Source organism: Rhinolophus sinicus, chromosome 17 (assembly GCF_057876585.1).
Source record: "Rhinolophus sinicus isolate RSI-liver-muscle chromosome 17, RSI-T2T, whole genome shotgun sequence".
NCBI classification, from domain to species: domain Eukaryota; kingdom Metazoa; phylum Chordata; class Mammalia; order Chiroptera; family Rhinolophidae; genus Rhinolophus; species Rhinolophus sinicus.
The window spans coordinates 95595287-95616187 of record NC_142517.1 but is presented as its reverse complement, the minus strand read 5'-3'; the positions used below and the strand labels follow the sequence as shown (position 1 = coordinate 95616187).

The 20901-nt window shown below is 35.9% G+C and overlaps 1 pseudogene; it reads right to left on the bottom strand.

Moving 5' to 3' along the window:
* Nucleotides 1–18114: 18114 nt before the first annotated feature.
* LOC109457253 (small ribosomal subunit protein eS25 pseudogene) lies at nt 18115–18490 on the bottom strand (annotated as a pseudogene).
* Between the last annotated feature and the right edge of the window lie 2411 nt (nt 18491–20901).

Sequence of the window (20901 nt, the reverse complement as noted above, 5' to 3'; positions counted from 1 at the left end):
TCTCCATAGAGATGTCAGAGTGATCTTTTAAATATAGAAAGCACATTATATCATTCTTTATTTTTAAAGTTCCATTACAGGCAGAATGGAATTCAAAAATCTCTGACTTGAGTTTTCTGATCTACTTCCTCTCCTGCCCCGTCTTGTTTCCTTGTCCTTCTTATTGACTAGACTCAGCCTCTCAGGCGTTTTAATGTTGTTCTGCTCCTCAAAGATACAGGACACTATTCTTTCAGCTTATTATTTTTTCTGCTCAATAAAGTGATCTTTGTTTTTTCCCTTTTTTTTCTCTTCGGCACATTGCATGGTGGAGTCAATCTCATCTAATTGGTATGACATCTCAAAAGACCTAAAATCACCTTCTCAGGAAAGTCTTTCTGGACCAACATCTCTAGAATGGTTTACTTTAGAATTACTCTATATCACATCAGCCTTTTTATGTCCTTTGCACATTTATCTGATCTACAACTATTCCATGTATTAGTTTACTTGTTTATATTCATCTCATCCTATCTATAAGGCAGAGTCATTATCTATCTTGCTTACAACTTCATCTCCAGCACGTAGCACAGTGCCTAATATACAGACAGACTCAATAAATATTTGCTGAGTGAATGGATAATTGAATTGATGCCCCTTTAAAAGAACTCCAAGTAAAAAGAACTATTGTGTGTGTGTCAGTCAAAACTCCACTATAGCAGCTGGACATATGTAAGGTGAGGAAGAAAGGCCTCAGTTGTTCAAAACCACATGCTTTAATCAATAAACTCAAGATTGTCAAACACGGTACTATTATTATTATTTATTATTATTATTTTAACATGGAAACTGCAGACATTTCTCAAAATTTTTGCCAGCTGATTAATATCTCTTGATTTTTATCTTTAATCCCTGCTGTAATGCCTACCTTTTTTTCCCTAGAATTGTTACCCCCTTCTCCTTACCTCCATCATCATCCTCATCCTTATCGTAATCCACACCCTTCTATATTTTTTTTCTGTCATTTCATGGATGTCTATCACTCTAAGCAAAATGTAATATTTTGTTTCAAACTTTAGTTGAATAGCCTTGGGTAAACTTTTAAAGAAAGACTGGAAGATCTTTAGGAGTTCAAGTCTGAAACACATATCTAGAACTCAGAGTCTTCACTGTCTTGGTTATAGAAATGCCCACATTTGCCACAGAAACTTTCTGAAGTTCGATTTTGACAATATGTGGGTATATAGAGCTAAAGAATGTTTTTTGTTAAAATTTCTAATCCTACTTGAGCTCTCTAGTGGGCCCCCTTTCCTTAATGCAAATTTTTTAATATGAGCAGACAATGCAGTAAATAATTGCTTTTAAGATATTTGTTATAATGGTCATATATCTAGGAACTATTCTGTAACCCTGGTAAGTGGATTATTCTTGTGGCTACAATCTGACTTATATTCTCTGTAAGTAGTATAACAAGACCCTCAGGAAGCACATTTTTACTCTAACATCAACCATGTATACATTTTAAAAGACAATGATAACATGCATCTAGCCAGCATTGCAATCTGAAACTGATATAACAAATCTTATCCATATTCTGTTGCTAAATTACGTTACTAATTGCACCATTCTCTTCTTCATAAATATCCTACCTTTTTATTGATTTAAACATAGTCTCAGAAATCAAGAAAGAAAAAAATTTAGTCCTTCTTGGTATTGAGTATAAAATAGATTTTTAAAAATTTCACTGTGAGTGCTATAAATTATTTAATAATATTTTTAGCTTATTCCATTCTAAATAGCCTATATTTTCTCTTCAATTCTTAAATGAAAATTTTTTAAACATATAATTTATATGTTATGTGTAAAATGAGTGGTAGATTTCTGATAATTCTATTTCTTTCCAATTGAAGTTAAAATTCATATTAAAATTGAAAAGATTTTTTTTTATCTTATGGAATGTGATTTCATATATTTGTCATCACATATTCAAAATTACCAACAGACAAGTGTAGTGCAGAGAAATTTCAAACTCATAATGCTATGAAACTGGTTTCTATTAATTAAATCCTGTTTTCATTGTTATTTCAATTGGTGTAATGAAGTGGACAATGTACCATCAAATTTGTTATATAGCTAGAAACCTAGAAATATCTGTATCAAGACCAGTATTGATTCATTATTTATCCTATCTAATTATTTTGGAATATTTATGGAGCACTTACTTTGCACTTATTTCACTGTTTAAGTGCTGTGCAATAGTGAAAGTTTTCTTGGCCTTCAGGATACTTAACTGGGGACTGACAGATTATGTAGAGGGAAACAGTAAATGAACAAGATAATTTTAGATATTAAAAAAGTGTTATGAAAAAAATAAAAAAGGTGATATGAAAGAAAGTCAATACGCGAGTTATGTTAGACTGCATAACCAAGAAAGACATAAATAAGGGCATATAGCATTTGGGCTGATTAATGAGAAAAAGCCAATCAGAGCCAGAGCAAAAGTAATTCAAGTAAAATAAAGAACAAGTATACAAGTCCTTAACTAGAAAGTGACTTGTTTGATGAAGGGAAAGAAAGGCAGTGTGGCTAATTCTTAGGAGTTGTATTAAAGTTGGAGAGGTAGGTAGGGGCCAGATCACACAGGTCTGTAGAAGCCACAATGGAGATTTAGACTTCATTTTACCAGGAATGATAAGCCTTTATAGAGACATGATATTGCATTGTCACAGCTTCGACCACATTTCTTTCTCCTAATACGTTGGTAATACAGTGCCCCCGACTTATAGCTGCCTCCCTATTGATTAGTCTCTTTCAAATTGAAACTGGGTATAAGTCCAGATAGTCTCTGCCACCCTGAACACACACACACACACACACACACACACACACACACACACACACACACACACACACAAATATACTCCTGTGGAATATAGGAGTTTTTATACCCTTCTTTAGTTCTTATTATATAAATATCTAAGACCTGGTCCTAAAGAACTCCAGATCCAGTCACTTCATCATGTTTGAAGTTAGTCCTGGACACGTAATCAGTCAGGACTGATCACAAATCAAATTTCAGAAGTGTGTATTTTTTTCATGCCATCCCCTTGGTTTAAAGATAAAACAACAAAAGTATAACTAAGATAAATAAAAGTAAACTAAAAATACTCCTAGTAATCTATGAAAATATTCTTATTTTTAAGAACTTCAAAGATGAAATACTTCAAAGATGATTTTTACTTGAAATATCAGAAATAAAAATAAGTTCTTCACTCTCACTCGCTACATGTGAACTTTTCTCCCAAAGAGACAACCATTATCAGTTCGCACATTATTGTAGACCTCATTCTATGCATTTATAAGACTACTTGCTTATAAAGAAATATGTTCTACATACAAATTTCCTGTATATATTAACAGCTTGCTTAAATATGAAGTGTATCTTAATGATTGTTTGAAAATTTTATAAATATATGTAGATATGCTCTTTTTGAAATGACGGTATAGTATCAATTACATAAATTCACCTTTATTTATTTAACTTTTTAAATTGATAGGCATTTAGTTATGTCTTTGTTTGTTTTTCTAGTAAAAATAATGCATGGTGAACAAAAGCTAAAAGACACGTGACAGATTGGTAGAAAATATTTGCAATATATAAAGTTACCACGAAGATACATAAACAATATTGATAAGCAACTAGGAAAAATACATAACAGAAAATGTGCAAATAATACAAATAAGCAATTTACATATTCAAAATATATATAAATGGGTAAGGTAATGTGGGGAGAGAGCCAGGAGAGCAGTTTCCAGGCTCTCAGCCTCACATGGAAAGGTGCTGTCTCGGGTAGTAGATGGCCATCGGCTGTGGCTAGTTGGCCATCAGCTGTAGCCGGTTAGCCAATTGGCTACTGATATAACTGCCGCAGCAGCACTGGGGAGTGGGAGTTGGTCGGTTGGCAGAAAAGCAGACATCAGGTCGCACATCGTGTGAATCCAGCCTCCAGTGAGGCTATAGTGGTATGACTCCCCTACCTATGGCTCCGTGGGTGTTCCTTTTTGGCCTCCCCATATCCTGCGTTCTTATGTGGGGAGCGGGAGCAGAGACCCTTCAGGTCGCCCCGCACGACAGGTAATGTACAAGATACTCATGAAAAAGGATGCAATCTTGCCCCTTGTGACCACAGGAAGGGATGGACCTTGGGAATATCATGATAAGTGAAATATGTCAGACAAAGACAAGTACCATATAATCTCACTTATGTGAAATTAAATTTTAAAAAGTATAAAATAAGCTCATAGATACAAAGAACAGAATCGTGGTTGCCAAAGGTGGAAGTAAGGAGGTGGGTAAAATCTGTGACGGGGATCAAAAGTTACAAATGCCCAGTTATAAAATAAATAAATAAGTCAGAGGGATATAATGTTAGCATGGTGACTATAGTAAGTAGTACTGTATTGCATATTTGAAAATTGCTAAAAGAGTAGATCTTAAAAGTTTTCATCATAAGACAAAAAATTTGTATCTATATATGTGATGGTTGTTAACTAAATTATTGTGGCAATTATTCCACAATATGTACAAATATCAAATCATTATGTTATACTCAAACTAATATAATGTTGTATGTCAATTATACCTAAAAATAATGAAAGATACCAAGGACCACCATTCACTGACATTCTCTTTAGTATAACTACGTGCATTTGAGAGCACAAACTTTCTTTAAAAAATCTGCAATTTATATTCTTTAAATTAAGACTTATTTTCCCAATAATTAGTCAATAAGGTCCCATTATAAATGCTTATGCAACTTTGAATGTATTGCTTGTGTAGACTGTAAAGATAAATACAAATGAAAAGCAAAAAGCTTAATTCTCCTTATTAAAAATAAGAAAATAGACATCCCCTTCCCTATTTTTTGAGCATTTTCTTTTATCAACTTGTAACTGAAAATTCATTCTCTGCCCCTTTGTGTTGTAAATGAAAACAAAAGAATCAGACTTTCACACTGACCAGTTCTACCATCCACGCCCCCATACTCGTACACTAAGGGGCGACTTTCGAAGTACGCAGTTATTTTAAAAGCATTTACTCTTAAGTGTGAAGAACTGATACTCCCTAAAAGGATATTCTTTATATAAAAAAAATTAAGGTAGAATTCATAATAAATTATTGGGAATGTAACAAGTAAGAGAAAATGAATTTCAGAGGGTACTGGGAAACATTTCAAACAAGTGTCTTTCAACAACTGTGTGGTAAAGTGAGCACAGTCAGAAGTTTGCAGAGAAATGGGAGATGAGAGAAGGCTACTTTTTTTTTTTTTTCCTTAAAAGTTTTCTTCTACAATGAATGAGGGGGGGAAAGACACATTCTTTTGTCTAAGAAGTTTTAAAAGAAAATAATTACTCTTACCCTGTAATTTATGGTGCCTTTCAGACCAAAATTATGAAATACTTTATAAAATAAATATCAGAGGTCTTCCTCTTCCACACATTCAAGTTTTATGAAATTTACCACTTTTTATTACCTACGTTTCCAGATTGAAATAATTATATAGCTTATTTACCAAAGCAAATATCATTTGGTCCTATTTTATTAATGTTACAAGTTGATTATGTGTCAATTATAGCAAATACATATAGAAAGAGAGAAGGGTTATCAGGGTCTAAGTAAACTTTAATGAAAAATGAAGAGATCAAGTCTAAGTGGTTTAGCTACAATGCTTCTGGATGATCTGTAAAAATGTTATTGCAACATTTTCTGGATTATCTCGATTTAAGAAAAGCAAAAAATGTTTTTTAAATAGATGTTACGAATTATATTTTCCCTTGATGTTTCTTGATACTTATTGCCTAAAATGTCCTGATAAAAATTAAAAAATTAAAAGTGCCATTTTATGAGGATTATATTATAGTAAATAATGAAAACATTTACAATAGTTCTTACCTTATAAAACCATGACTTTCATAATTAAAGAAACACACATTTTCCTTTCCGAAGAGAAAAAATACATTCAAGCTTAGAGTTGTTTCTCTTTTTAAAGATGTACAATTAAATGCTAGTTGATTTAAAGTAGTTGCCAAGGTTATTTGAAACTAAAATTTAAGTTAAATTTCCCAAGCAGAATGTGGAAGGTGAATACAGAAGTTAAGTTAGAGAAAATCCAATTGACAAATCAAGTTTTCTTTCACTTCAGTTTTCAGATATAACTAACTAACAAACATCCGAATCCTGACAGTTTAGAATAAGGGATATTCTTATCAAAAGTATGGCTTTACTGTGTCATGTAATGAATTTTTTTAAAAGGAATTAAGATGGTGCTCTATCATCAAACTCTCCGATTCTATATGAAAAACTTAATCAAACATTTTCTTTTTTTTTTGAGGAAAATAATACCTTTTGCTGAGTTATTTCAAACTTCATGCCACTTATGATTATAGATGTATTTTTAATTGTATTATATTACTGACAATCTCAGCATTACTGAACTATATAAAAGTGTTCAATCAAGACCTGATATTGCTTTGTTAATTAATTCCCTTTGATAAGCTTACAAACGGCAATATTTCACCACAGCATGCTGATTCCTCATAACAGGCCATTCTTTCATCAAAACCCTGCAACTATTAACAACAAGCTTTGTCATGCTCTCTAACTTTCTGGTCTTAAAACATTTAATTTAGCCATAAATCTTATTGATAGCACATTTTATAATACTGAGGTGGATCAAATTAGGATTTTATTATAAAACAATAAGCAAACTGATTATGAAATCATATCTACTTCAGTCATTAAATAAAAATTGAACAATAGAGACTATGTTTATGCTATCAAAAAAATATATATATTTTTAAATTATAGAATACTGTGCTGTTATATACGTGAATGAGAAACAGTTGAACCAAAATCAATGACAGAATTTTTTTCCCCCCATCATGGAAATGAAATTGTCCAGAGAGTTTGGGGTTTCTCTCAAATGTTCTGAGCATTATCTCACTTTTCATTTATATTTATATATTTATATATAATATAATACATAATATAATATATTATATATAACATATATATATTTATATATATGTATATATATATAAACCGAGGGTGCCAAAAAAATGCATGCACATTTTAAGAGATGTTAACATTTTGGTCAACGTTGCTCAAGCAGTAGTTCGCTGTAATCAGAAGTGTCTGGACACTGATGGTAACCACTTTGGCACCTCTTGTAATTGCAGAAGTCAAATGTGATTTGTATTCATCTTGTGTTATTGGTATATATTAATACAGTTTTTTTTTTTCCTTTCTTAGAATGTGTATACATTTTTTTTGGTACCCAGGAATTTGGATCATTTGGTACTATGCTTTAAATGTTCTATGCTCTAACATTTCATGTCAAGAGTAAAACATTTTAAAGCAAATTGAGGTCTGCCAAAAAAAGTTTATAGTTTTCTATCAGGATAATAGTTACTATGAGATACATGGAGAAGAAAAAAATCTTTAGCTTAAATATGAACATGCATGCCAATATGTAAATGTACATATACCAAATTAAGCTTCTCATATCTTTGAGAAATGGTCTAGAGCACATGTAAGACTAAATTACAGAATGGAGTACTAAAGAAATGTGAGCATTAACATTATTGTTTGTCATGCAACTATCTAATAGGAAATATAGAATATAACCTTTGTAATGAAATTTTTAAAAATATGTGTAATTATATCATCATTAACAAGAACAGCTATTGGAATTAAGACATCTTAAGTATATGAAGATTTCCTTAAGAAAAATGTCGGACTTTCAGTTTCTGCTGCAGCATGCAGGAGCACAGATGTTGCCATTTCTTCCCAACAGTAAGTAAAAGCTGAAGAAACTGAAAAATCAACAACTCTTCTTAGTTCCCTTAGAAAAATGAGGCCACCAAGAAAACTGCTGCTCTAAAAATTAGAAAGACAGGCAGAATCAGAGAATCAGAACTCACCAAAACAGACAGATAGGAGCAGAAACCTCTGGTTTTTAGTACCACAGTGGAAAAACGTGAGCTCTAATTGAGGAATTGTTGAAGGCTCAGCGTAGACAAGTCGAAGTGTTGGAAACGCCAGAGCAATCCAGTCATAGGTTATCCCATGATTTTAGAAGTTTTACCTCCGGGAGCTCTACCATTTCTTTCCGAACAACGGAGAAAAGTCGCGCCTCCCCCCTACCCGTGCCCCATGCTTCCAGTAGGGGGAGGGAAAAATTAACCACTTCGACATACTCCAGAGTTCTCTGATTTAACAAGGTCAACACGTAAGATAAACTATTTTACTAGAGTTTAATCTACCTGTTAGAAAGGAAACACCCAACTCCAGCTAGCTCTAGTCTTCTACGTGGGGGAAGGAAGATGCTTAATTCCAGCTCCCTCTAACCTTCCACACAGGGAAAGAGAAATGCCCAACTCTAGCTCGCTCTAGCTATCCTCTCTCCCCTAAAGGCAGGAGGACTATGAAGCATTTGTAAAAGTCACAGTTCAGGGCCCAAGACCACCAAAAGACTGAAACTTAATCATAGGACTGTATAATGCTACCCCTCTCCCCACACCTTATCACTACATTACTAAAGATATATTTACTTCAGTATTTTTACCCAGTACATCACGACTACCTTTCATTAAACAATTACAAGGCATACACAAAGTCAAAAACACAGTCTCAAGAGACTTAACAAGCATCTGAACCAGAGTTAGCTATGGCTGGAATGTTGGAATTATTGGGCCAAGAATTAAAAAACAAAAAAAAAAGCAAAACTATGATTAATATACTAAGGTCACTAATGAAAAAAGTAGACATCATGCAAAATAGATGGAAATGTAAGAAAATAAATGGAAACCTAAGAAAGACCAAAAAGAAATTCCAGGTAACAAAAACACTGTAGTAGAAATGAAAAATGCCTTTGATGAGCTCACTAGTAGATTGAACGTGGCTGAGGACAGAAACTCAGAGCTTGAGGATATGACAATAGAAACTTCCACAACTGAAAAGGTAAGAGAAAACATAAAAAAAAAAAAAGAAAAAGACTATCCAAGAACTGGGGGACAACCACACAAATTGTAACACTTGCTTAGTAGACATACCTGAAGAAGGAAAGAAGGAAGGAAGGAAGGAAGGAAGGAAGGAAGGAAGGAAGGAAGGAAGGAAGGAAGGAAGGAAGGAAGGAAAAGAGGCAATATTTGAAACCATAATGACTGAAAATATCCCATAAATTAATATCAGACACCAAATCACACATCCAGGAAGCTCAGAGAAAAAAAAGCAAGGTAACATACAAACATATACTTAGGCATACCATGTTCAAACTGCAGAAAATCAATGATAAAGACAAAATCTTGAAAGAAGCTTAGGGGGTGGAAGAAACACCTTCCTTATAGAGAAGCAAAGTTAAGAATTGTGTCAGATTTATAGGGAGTTGGCTCACATGATTATGGAAGCTGACAAGTCCCAAGATCTGCAGCTGTCAAGCTCGAGACACAGAGGGGCTGATGACATAGTTCTAGTCCAGGTCCCAGTGAAAGTCAAAGCCAGGGGAAGAGCAATGTCCTAGTTTGAAGAAAGTGTGGCACAGAGAGAGCAAATTCTCTCTTAGCTTTTTTGTTCTATTTATGCCTTCAATGGTTGTATGAGGCCCACCTATATTATTAGATTGATGCAAAAGTAATTGTGGTTCTTGCAATTATTTTAACCTTTTAACCTGCAATTACTTTTGCACCAACCTAATAGGTAGGGCAATCTGCTTTACTCAGTCTACTAAGCCAAATTTTAATCTCTTCTATAATCACCCTCATAGACACATCCAGAATATTAACCAAATAACTGTTCATCCTGTGGCCAGATAAAGTTTCACATAAAATTAACTATTACAAGTCTACCCCTTATCAATCTGGCATCCATATGCATTTCCTTAAACCGTATTTGATCTCCAAATAAAAATAATAACTGTCAAAATTACACACATAACAGATACAGCTATCATACATACAATTGAAACACACTAGCCCTTTCTACAAAAGAGGAGCTCTTGAGTGATATTTACCCTTTTTCATGCTATCCCATAATTAAAATACTGTGATGTAAAATTAACAATACTTAAACACTGTAAAATAAAGTCAATGTATCTTATGTTACATGATAAGGAAATAAGAGAGAAAAGAAAGCAAAGATATTTGTCATATATATATCCAGGCAATTAAGTTCATGAACTCATCCTAGAAAAAGTGCTGCATACCTCACTGATGAATATCACTACAGTCACCTTTGAAGTACTCCCCTTGGGAAGCTATGCACTGATTCCAGGGCCTAGTCCACCCTTCAAAGCAATTTTGGAACTCTTTTTCTGGAATGGCCATCAGATGTCGTCGTATTACCCTTGATGTCCTGAATGTCATCAAAATGTCTTTTTTTCAATATTTTCTTTATCTTCGGGTAAAGAAAGAAGTCATTGGGGGCCAGATCAGGTGAGTAGGGAGGGTGTTCCAATACAGTTATTTACTTACTGGTTAAAAACTCCCTCACAGACAGTGCCGTGTGAGCAGGTGCATTGTCGTGATGCAAGAGCCATGAATTGTTGGCGAAAAGTTCAGGTCATCTGACTTTTTCACACAGTCTTTTCAGCACTTCCAAAGAGTAAACTTGGTTAACTGTTTGTCTACATGGTACAAATTCATAATGAATAATCCCTCTGCTATCAAAAAAGTGTAGGAACAGCGTTACAACAAGTTTGCAAACTTCATTGTCAGAACTTGGTATACACATATACATATATACACACATGCATATTCTTATTCATAACAAAATAAGGAGGAAATAATCATTAAAATCACAGTTCTTATTTCTGTAACTGGTCACATGGTTGTAACTATTATTTATAATTACCTTCTTCCACTATCCAGTGTATTTCATTTGTATTCAGCAAGCAACTCAGCTAGCTGCTCCTGGTTTTTTTTTTTTTTTTACCTGATGGAGTGATCTAAACCTTAATTTTTGAAAGGTCTGGGCCATTAGTAGCCTTGCCTGGATAGGGCTCTTGTAGTCTTCCACTGACTTTAATCACAGGACATCGTAATACTAAGTGACACCCTAAGGGATGTCTCATATTCCAGGTATAATCTTCCCTAACTTCACTGGGGAGTAGCAGTCCAATTTCCACTTGGAAGTAAGAATCAAGCACCTCAGCCAGCACAGCAACTCTCGAATTTGCCTCTTGATTTAGTTGCTTGAGGAGACCAAAGTGTGCAGCCAGTAGTCTTAACTTCCAACTCCATAGAATTAATGTATCTCCTTGTGGAAGCATCCCTCATTTTGGAATGAAGACCTCTACCCAGCAGAACATAAGGTCCCCAGGCCATGAAGCAAAAAGTGTACTAGTGGGTCATTAGAGGTAGTAGTGAGTGATGTCATGCCCATTTCCACTTCTTGATTCCTGGATCAGTGAATCCTGCCTATATAAGAAACAGGATCATATATGGGATACCAATTCAGAAGATATACATCTTTCTTGAGAACCTTTCCCCAGACTTGCAAAGGTTTACCACCTAACTGGTGCTATAACTGAGTCTTCAAAGAGTTATTCCACCATGTCATCAAACCAGTTTTCTTCAGGATGGTGGGGAACAAGGTAACATCAGCAAATTTCATGAACATTGGCTCATTGCTGTACTTCTTTTGCCATAAATAAGTTCCTTGATCAGAAGCACTGCTGTGTGAAATACTATGACTGTGGATGAGGCAGTCTGTGAGTCCACAGGTGGTAGTTTTTGTGGAAGCATTGAGTACAGGGAAGGCAAATCCGTATCTAGAGCGTCTATCCCACTACAAATAAAAAGTTGCCCCTTCTATGATGAAAGAGGTTCATTGTAATCAACCTACCACTGGGTAGCTGTTTGACCACCTCAGGGGACAGTACCATATTGGGGATTCATTATCGATCTCTAATGCTGGCTGACTGGGTACTCAACAGTGACTATAGCCAGGTCAGCCTTGCTGAGTGGAAGTCCATGTTGTGGAGCCCATGAATAACTTTTATCCCTGCCCATGGCCACTTTGTCCATGAGCCCATTGGACAATGACAGGAGTAACTAGAAAGAGAGGTTGACTGGTCTCCACAGAATGGCTCATTCTATCCACTTGATTATTAAAATCTCCCTTTGCTGTGCTCACCCTTTGATGAACATTCACATGGATGCCATTATCTCTATGGGTTTTTTTTTCCCCCATTCAGAGATGTCTATCTACATATCTCTTCCCCAAATTTCATTGTCACCAATTTTCCATTTTTGTTTCTTCCAAGTCCCTGACTCCAGCCAAACCATTGACCACAGCCTGACAACTGCTATATAATTACACATTTTCCAATTCTCTTTGCAATAAAAGTGAGAAACCGGATGCATTGTTTGAAGTACTGCTCCCTGGGAGGATTTTCCTTCAGAGACGTCTCAGAAAGTGCCTCAGCTTTCAGGTGGTACCTGCATATCTTTCAGAACCACGTGTAAACCAGTCCTGAGACTTCGCTTTCTCCGCCAGTTGATCACAGGGAACTCTCTTTGATGCCACAGACTAGGAGAGAAAAGGCAGCGTAGCAGGAGCATGGGCCATGGGCATTTGGGCTACTTCATCATGAAACTTACGTGTGCCTTCAGGGCTTGTTCGTATATACCATCTCCATTTATTGATGGAGTGTATCTGTACACACACTTTATCTGGCTTGGTGGGTCAGGTGACACCCAGTTCTGCTGGGTGCCTCAGGCCATGTGATAACTTGGTGGCCCATGTTGAAGCATTCATTTTCTCTTAAAGCCCAGTAGCAGGACATGAGCTATTTCTCAGATGGGAGCAGTTGTCCACAGGGATGGCAGAGTTTTGCTCTGAAAGCCTATGGGCCTGCACTGGGTTTCACACACAGGGGCCTACCAAGGCTGCAAACAGCATCCTTATCTGACTCTGATGCTTCAAGCACTACTGCATCCGCTGGATCAAATGGCAGAGCTTCTTGCATAACAGCTTGGACCTGTTGCAAAATTTTCTTTTATTCTGGGCCCCACTCAAAATGAGCAGCTTTTTGGGTCACTCAGTAAATGGGTTTGTGTAACACACCCAAGCGTGGAATACGTTGCCTCCAAATTCCGAAGAGGCCCACCAGGGACCGTGATTCCTTTTTGATTGTAGGAGGGACTAAAAGTAAGAACTTGTTCTTCACATTAAAAAGGATATGTTGGCATCCTCCACACCACTGGACCCTCAGAAATTTCACAAAGGTAGAAGGCCCCAGAATTGATGTGGGATTTATTTTCCACATAAAATATGCAAATTTCTTAACAATAAGTCTAGAGTAGTTGTCACACCCCACTAGATGTAATAAGCATAATATTATCAATGTAGTGATCTAGTGTGATATCCTGTGGAAGGAAAAGTCAACCGAGATCACTGTAAACTAAATAATGAAATAGAGCTATAGAGTTGATATATCTCTGAAGTAGGGTAGTGAGGAATCGCTGGCCTTGTCAGCTAAAAGAAAATTGCTTCTGGTGAGCCTTATTGACAGGGATGGAGAAAAGGGCATTTGCTGGGACTGGTTCCTGGGAGCACATCACTGTGTATGATTTGCAGTATTCGATTATGTTTATGAAAACACTTAGAACTTGGCCCTGAAGGAAGGGAAAAGGGTTATAGCAGACAAGTTCTTACCTTTTTAGGGATAGGTGTGGATCTCCCAAAGAAAGAATAAATTTGTCCCCTACCTAGAGCCCCCCACCCCCAATTTGGTGGAGAACATCATTCAAAAACATTAATTTCAATTTAACAAATAATTAACAAGCAGCTGCTACTTGCTAGATCACTCTGGAAGCCATGTGGAGAGCATGTTTGGTGATGGTGGTCGGAGGCACCTAAAAATAAAGGGACTAATGGGTAGGCAGCAATCTACGTGAAATGTGATGAGTATGATACAAGAAAGACCCAATGGGGACAAAGAAAAGAATTTAGAGTGAATATTTGCAATCAAGTATGGAGGCAGAAGCCAGATTGCTGTGGGTTGTGAATTTATTTATTTATTTGTTTTTATGTAACTGAACTACAGGACAGACTGAGCAACTCGAGTTTGAAAGACATTCCTTTGTGATATAACAACACTCATACAGTTTGAAGCTGGCAGAGATCTCATGATTCCAGTCCAGAGACCTTTCCATTACATTACCTGCCTCAACCTCTGCCTATAGAAGGAAAACATTATCTTTGAAGGAGGAGGGGAAGTGAATTATGGCATGATTTCTTTTACAACCAAATACTTCTGCAATCAGAAGCTATAAGTAAGAATGCTATTTGATGTGGTATTTCACTCTCAGCAAAGGGTTTTCAGTTAATCAGATATTGGTCTACATGATTGCTGTTAGATATCTGCTTCAGAATTCACATTTATTTCTTTACTGGGTCATCTGCAGGTTATCTTTTTATTATCATCCAGATAAACAATTTCCTTCCTGTCTTGTGGCTCTGCATTAACCAAACCCTCAGGCACCCTGCTATTGCCTCTTATTGCTGGAAGAAAAAAAGTACCCATATGTTTTGTTTTGTTTTGTTTTGTTTTGTTTTGTTTTGTTTTGTTTTTCTTACTTCCTTGTAGCAACTTCTCATTCTTTTCATTACCAAATGTTTTTAACGGTCTATGTGGTCATTGTTATGGCTTTTCAAAAATATTGTGGTATTCTCCTTCTAGGAGTGGTAGAATTGCACTCCCCCAACCATCTTGAAATTAGGTAAAACCATGTGACTTACTTTGGCTAATTCAATGTGAGCAAAGTGATCCATCTAATTTCCAGGAAGACACTCTAAGAACCAAGCAGCAAGGCCCCATATTCTCCTTCCTGTCACAACAATCACAGAAGTATGTACAAAGACAGAGCCTAATTCTGCCTCTGTCCCTAAGTGAGGCCTGCACTGGATTTGCAGTGTAAGTAAGCAATAAACCTGGAGTTTTGTGCTACTAAAAGTACTGAATTTTGAACATTGAGTTGTGGATGAAATGAAAACCTAAAATATGTGGCATTGTTTATAGTGATCAATTGGTGAGAAATATACATATGTATATATATGTATATATATATATATGTATATATATATATATATACATATATATATATATATATGTATGTTAGAAGGTGGGAAATGAGATCTATGTTTTGAAATAACAAAAGATTTGATAAAGCTGCCTTTTGCTGCAATTTAGAAAGAAGATCAGGAGACTAATGAGCTTGTAGTGCTAGAAGTCTGAAAACAGAATATCTGCATTTCACAATATGTTCAAAGAAAGAGAAGCTCAGAAAAGATTTGACAGCTTGAGAAGGGATTAAAGGAATAGGGAGAGTACCTAAAACCAAGGTCTTTCAGGGTTGAAAGAGACAACTGCTTCTCACCCCAATGCAAATGAGAATGTTCACCAATAAGAGCCTATTAAAATTCAGCATTGCAGCAGAATTAAATCAAGGAAAAGGCCAATGGTAAATTTTTTGATTTGGTTATGGTATCCCAGGGAAAGAATACAGGATGTGATCTTGAGCACATACTTTCAATTAGAAAAGAAAAATTGTTCTAGGAAAATAAACAAAGTATTTAGTTTTTCCTCTGAAAAATGTTAGGCTCAAGGTACCCATTACTAGGTTTAAAGAGAGAGGACAGGGTTAAAAAATAAAAAAATAAAAAAAAAAATCACAAATTAAGTAGATGTCTAGAAAATAATGCTCGAAAAGAACAGTAAACATGGATTTTGACATACAGAGGTCACTGGAATCAACTAGATTAAAGAGCTTTCAGAGAGATATGTTTTGCCAGAGAACCAGCAGCCTGGACGAAAACAGACTGTGACTGTTTACACGTTAACGTGGCTGGTGGGGCACGGAGTGAGCAAAGAATCAGCTCAGGGCCTAGGAAGAACACGTTCATCAGTGCCTGTTTCAGGCTAGGATCATAATGAAAAAGACAGTTTCCTAGAAGGTCGAGCAAAGAGCTGTCGAGAACACTGGACAAAAGGAGTTCTACCTTGAAGTGAACTCAGGGAAAACTCAAGATATTCTCTGTTTAGGGGATGGGTCTCTCACAATGTCTACCTTTTGGGACATCAAAATTTCTACTGCCGCTGTCTGCAGTATGTCTGTCTTTCTTCTTCTTTCTGAATGGGAATGTTTATTTGGGTTATTTCTTCTTTTATGATATGTGTCTACCAATTACAATCTTTATTATGCTCTTAAATCTACCTGCCTACTCCACGTTTCTACCTCAACACTTAATATCAGTGGGAACAAACAAATAAATTTGATAACTGTTCTAACTTTAAATTCAAGTTTGCACATTTCAATAGGACTCAGCAATGCCTGAAAAACATACTCTTCTTGCTCAGTTTTGTATTCTATGCAAATCATTATTCATTCTCTACTCACGTCAAACATTATATCCTTCTCCAAGCTCCTCATTGTCAGCTGTTGAGAAAATAAACACAAACAAACAGAAACTCCCCTATCTGGCCATCACAAAATCCAACTGAACTGCATTTTTCTCACTGTCTCTTTCTTCCATTCTGTAATTACTGATAAATCGTCCTTACTTCCATCAAAGGCCTGTACCTCCTGTGCATATAACCTCCTGTCTCCCGCATCAGAAATTTCATTCCTCTACTAAATCACTTTTTTAAGCCTTGAAATATCCAAAATCCGTTAGTGTTTCCCCAGTACACATTTTTAAGGAGCTATTAATTGTAAACATTTTGGAGAGTTGTTTATAATTTCTCTGTTTCCTCATTTCACATTCTTGCCTCAACCCGGTGTAGGCCCTCATTTCACCACTCTGCAGACTCCTCAAGTCAAGGTAACTAATGAGTGTCATTCTGAAAAGTCCAGTGGTCACATTTTTGCTTTTGTTTCATTGAATTCTCAATATCACTCAACCCAGCTTACCGTTACTTCTTCCTAATAACTTTTGTTATTTTGACCTCAGTCAAATCGTACCTCTCAGACTTCCTCCTGCCTCGTGGCATTGCTTCTAAGTCTCCTCTTACTCAATTCTGCTTCTCTGCTTGATCGTTAAGTGCTGGAGAACCTCTGTCCTCAATTTTGGACCTTTCTCTTGTCTGTTTCCATACTTCCACTATGTCATCCAATCCCATAGCTTCACATAACATTGACATGCTGATACCTCTAACCCAGACAATTCCTACGATCTCCAGACTGATATACTCAATTGCCTCCTTGATTTTTCTATGTCTCTTCCTAATAAACACTTGGAACTTTAGATTGACAAACTAAAACCTCATTTTCTGTCTTAACCAAACCTACTCTCCCCTCAGCTTTCCCAAGGTGGTAAATAGTACTACCAGGTAGTGCTGTGGACAAAAGGCTAAGAGTTTGAGTCCTTGCTTTTTCCCACTCATCAGCAACATCCATCAATTGACTATGTACAGTAAACATATTTTAAACCCATCTATCGCTTCTTCTCTTTACCACTACCATCCTAATCCAAGCCACCATCATCTTTCACCTGCTCAGTTGTAGTAGTTTTCTAACTCTTCCCTTCATTGGCTTCCATTACACTTAGTATCAGATCTAAATGCTTTACTTTGGCTTTTATAGCCCTCCATAAAATTGTCCTGCGTTTGCAATCCCATTTCTCTCCTTGCTTACTGTGCTCTAACCTCACACTTTTATTTTTTCCTCCTGGTTCCTCTGATACACTGAGTTGGGTTCTTCCTCAGGGCCTCTGTACTCACTGTTCCTTTTGCAGAGAATGATTTCCCCTTTTCCTTCTCATCATTCAACTATACCGAAATGTGTCAGTTCCTCAGAGACCTCTTTTCTGAAAATCCTAACATAGCCCGAACGTGGCAATCTCTATCATTTAGACATACTGTTTTCCAGATATTTTTTCCACTATCTAAAATCATCACTTTCTTTTGTCTCCTCATGTTTGATCAGACTCTATACTTTCTAGAGGGCAAAGACTTCAGTTTTTTCCACCAAATTTCTTCAGTATCTATGTAGTTGGATTTTATTTTAGGTGAATTTTTTTTTTATTTAATAAAGTTTTATTTTTCAAAATGTACAGTTGGTGGGGCCTGTTTTTCATGCATTTTCACCAACAGCTGGGCATCCCCACCCTTGGTGTTTCTGGTGTAAATTACTTGAGCTCGGTGCTTTGAAACTAATTTAATAAGTCCTTTACTAAGGAGCTCCTAAAGGGCTGCCCTGGCCAAGGAACCGTGGATCTTCCATCTCTCAGAGACAACAGCTGGGGTTATAAGCTTATAGTTGGGAACTTCCTTACAGAGTTTGTCATATGTCGCTTGTCAAACAAGACTAGGTTATTGAGCTTGTCCCGAACTTTGCCTTTGGACCACTTCTTCTTTTTGGCCTTGACTTCAGATTTGTTCACTGGGTCTTTGTCTTTCTTGGCCGACTTTCCAGCATCTTTCTTCTTCTTGTCGTCTTTGGGCAGCATGGCAAAGTGAGGACAGCAGAGGCTACGACTGCAGCTTCACTAAGATAGGTAAATATTTCTTGATACATGACTTTTAGACACATACTAATCTGTCCTGTCTCAGTCCTTATATTCCTCACAATCATGGTCCTTTATGTCACTGACTCTCTCCTAGGCTTCCACATGGATCCTTTGTCTTCCAGCTCTACCTTTGCAAACTAACTACTCATTCCTGCATAACAGTAATTTTCGTTGAGTATAATATAAAGCCATCATGAGAATTGTTCCTGTCATTTAAAACTGTGAGCAAATTCTGATCTGATTCCCAATCACTTTCTAGTAGTACCCCTAATTTTCACTTGTGCAGCGAATAAGAGAGAAAAAACAAAAACGTAAATGGAAGAAAGTATTTATAAGAAAAAGCAAATTAAAAAGAATCTCAGAGAAGACGATAAGAAAACTTGGGAAATTATTTATTTGAGCTTATTTTAATTCAGCTATTGTGTTTTATGGATAGTATTTTTCTGTCAATGTTTCTGAATCTCTACATCATTATTCTCTTTCATCTCCCTAAAGTTAATAAAGTGAAAGCACAAAATGTGAATGCACAAAGGCGCATGAAAAAAATTACTAAAACACTGCTGTTTAAAAACTATTCAGTTCACCAAATAATTGCATGCATGTTATATATCTTTAATTTCCAAACATAGACATTTAGCCAGGCTTATGTTGACATCAGGAAAATATTTGTAATAGTATTGTTAATCTAATTCTAGTTTATTTTTTATCCATATACACAGTAAAGAAGGTAATATAGTGGGACTATGTTTGTGCCACTATAAATATACTCTCATCTAAAAGTAGCTTTAAGATATATGTTTTGAATTAAACTGGTATTTCTGTTTCTATGTCTGAAACAAACTGCATCCATATTAACCTTATCTGCAATATAGAGACTCTAGTACAACAGTGAAGTTAACTTCAGGATTACTTATATGAAAAAACTATTTTCATTAAATGCTCTATTTTTGTCAACAAATGTGCACCAACTAATTTCTTTATGGAGCATCTGCCTTTTTAAATCTCTTTTGGTTTCTTGACCAAATCAAGGACATTTGGCGCAGACTAGTAGCACACAGCTGTGTTTATAGGTGTTGTTGACAAGAGAAAACACATCTCGTGCACAGACACCAAAGCAGAGTTGTTATATAGAGAGAATAGGACACATGATGAATTTCGGTACTAAGGCATTTATGTAACAATTCTCTACTTCAGTTCTTATTTTTTGAGATAGTAAGCATGAAGTCGCCTTACCACATTAAAGGCAATTAGAGTAGTGTCCCCTTATCCATAGGGGATATGTTCCAAATCCTTAGTGGATGCCTGAAACTATAGATAGTACCAAACCCTATACATACTTCTACTACTTTTTCCCCATACATACTTACTTATGATAAAATTTAATATATAAATTAAATACAGTAAGAGTAAAACAATCACTAATAATAAAAGTTATGTGAATATGGTCTCTCTCTCTCTCTCTCTCATAACTGAGACATCTACTAAGCGACCGATGGGTGGGGAATGTGCACAACATGGATACGCTGGGCAAAGGATGATTCACATCCAGGCAGGGCCAAGTGGAAAGTTGGGGATGAGATTTCTTCATGGTGCTCAAAATGACAAGCAATTTAAAATTTATGAATTGTTTATTTCTGGGATTTTCCATTTAATATTTTTGGAGTATTGTTGACCACAGATAACTGAAACCACAGAAAAGGGGTGACTCCTATATTTAAAAAGTACTTTTCAAATATATATATATATATATACGTATATGTATATGTATATACATAATATGTATGTATATGTACACATTTTTTTTAATTTTTTTTATTTTTTAATTTGGACAATGATACTGAAAAAAGTCAACATTGTCTGAAAAGCACTGAACATGGAAGCGGCCAAGAATTGAATTCCAAAAGGAAGTATATGGAGTAAAATAATCAGAATGAAATATTAAAGAAGTTATTGGACTACAGAAAAGAATTATGTCAACATTTTCAAAGAAGATAGATGATATAGAAAAACAGGAACATTTTATGTAATTTGATGAGGCAGAAAAGGGTTAATAAAAGTAAACCTGAAGGGGGGCTGCCCAGGCCTGCATCCCCTTCCCAAGAAACGCCCAAGATCATCCCCTAGAAATAAATGTAAGATGTCTAAACCCTCATAAAAAGAGAGATAAGACCCAAGTAGTTTTAACTGGTTCTTCACACATGCGCAAATGGCCAAAACATGCCCATCAGTTGACCTCTAGCCTAATTATAATGCAATTAAAATGGAATGAACACGAAAACTTGCTTCCCCACCCCCCACCCTCGCCTTCCGTGCATTTTCCTGTATGCATTCTGGGTAAGAGAATGAACAGA